The following is a 1,723-nucleotide window of genomic DNA, read 5'->3' as shown; positions in this document are numbered from 1 at the left end:
ATATTGCTAATGGGTATTGAACAGGTCACTAGTTTGAAATGTCTATAGGCCTACTTGTTTTTTTACCCCTCACCTCCCCGTCGGACAGGCCTGGACTCCCCTGTCGTCCGACGCACAAATAGGTCGTCGGATCGAAAATAATAAAAAATAATAATAATTTGCCTATCTAAATAACGTTTAAAAGCACATTTTGGACCATACTAATCCATAAAAACTCTCCCCGTGAACCCTTACATAGGAGTTTTTATTCTGGGCTGTCGACCGAGGCCCCGCCGACCCCTTGGCTCGGTCCCCTCAGTCGGAAATGTCGGACCCTTCGTCGGAAAATTTCTGGCACCACCTTTGCTTCAGAGGCGGTATATCAAAGGGGTGGCGTGTAAGTGTTTTTACTTCGTGTGCTTCTGATTGTATTTTTAACTTATGGGTAAAGTTCGAATATTACGTCGATATTATAGTAGACCGTGTTTTTATGGCGATAATGAAAGTTCTATTCATATTACTGTACTAATGGAGGTCAGTTGGCCTGTACACATCCATGACAAATTTCATCATTAATATTAGCAATAATATTGTAATGCAATACATTTTTTACAGCAACCTAAAGAAAGTTAATAATATAATAAAATTTCAAGTAATTTATATGAGGAAAAGTGTACATCTCATTTGATATAATCTGGCGTAATAGGCGTATAATGTCTACACAAATAACCCAAAATATTTTCAAAATACAAGTACCACACATTATCTTTAACGGATAAGCCTAGTTATTACTTGACCAATTTATCGAATTCCTGAAGCAAGCTATTTGGAGAATTGGTTAATTAAATATGTTGAACTAGTTAATATAATTATTTCATCGGTCATAGCTTACATCTCATTTTATAATATAAGCTGGAGAAATAGGCGTATAATGCCTTCATCAATAACCCGAAACATCTTTTTCTTTTTTCAAAATACACATTATTATTTATGAAGGATAAGGCTAGTTATTTCTTGACCTACGGTATATATTATCGAATAACTTGAGCAAATTACTTGGAAAATTAGTTAATTAATATATTGAACTAATTAATTATAGCCTATTCCAGTATTGGTCATAGTCGTGTACCATAGATTGAAAAGAAACTTTGTACTTCAAGATATTAATATATTAACCTGATGATAGGCCATAATACAGTAATACGTGTGTGATTTAGGCTAGCCTATTTTATTAACCGCCTTTGTACACGCGCCGCATAGAAGCGAACATATCCATAGTGTCTCATAAACTTTATGTTTGTCCTGCTACATATCGCTTGGGGACCACGGTCTGTTTATTTAGCAAGTGCCTAGGAAGGAGGTTTTGCTACTGGCGGCCCTCCGAGCCAAACAGGAGATGATTCACCTTTAGGCCTACTATGGGTTATGCTACGCCTGTGCGCAATTATGCTATGACTTGCCTCAGTGTATCCCGTAGTAAAATGTTTTATAGAATTCTATAGAAAGTCTATAGACATTTATGAGTTTTTATAGACTTCTATAGAAAATTGGATCCAAGAATTATTTCTCTATATAAAACCTATCCATTCTCTATAGAGATAGTTCTATAGAAATATAATTCTATAGAAAATTGATCCAATATTTTTTTCTCTATATAAGACTCATCCATTCTCTATAGAGATAATTCTATAGAAATAATAATTCTATAGAAAATTGATCCAAGATTTTTTCTCTATATAAGACC

General features: G+C 34.6%; 1 protein-coding gene across 1 annotated transcript in view; it reads left to right on the top strand.

Annotated features, from left to right (window-relative positions):
• LOC117106724 (putative N-acetylated-alpha-linked acidic dipeptidase) overlaps positions 1-1,723 on the top strand; it is a 23,103-nt gene that overhangs the window by 2,955 nt on the left and 18,425 nt on the right. The window lies entirely within an intron of this gene.

This window comes from Anneissia japonica, unplaced genomic scaffold, assembly GCF_011630105.1.
Source record: "Anneissia japonica isolate Jap-2015-1 unplaced genomic scaffold, ASM1163010v1 scaffold287705_len1045735_cov187, whole genome shotgun sequence".
In the NCBI taxonomy this organism is placed as follows: Eukaryota; Metazoa; Echinodermata; class Crinoidea; order Comatulida; family Comatulidae; genus Anneissia; species Anneissia japonica.
This window is presented reverse-complemented; position numbering and strand designations above follow the sequence as displayed.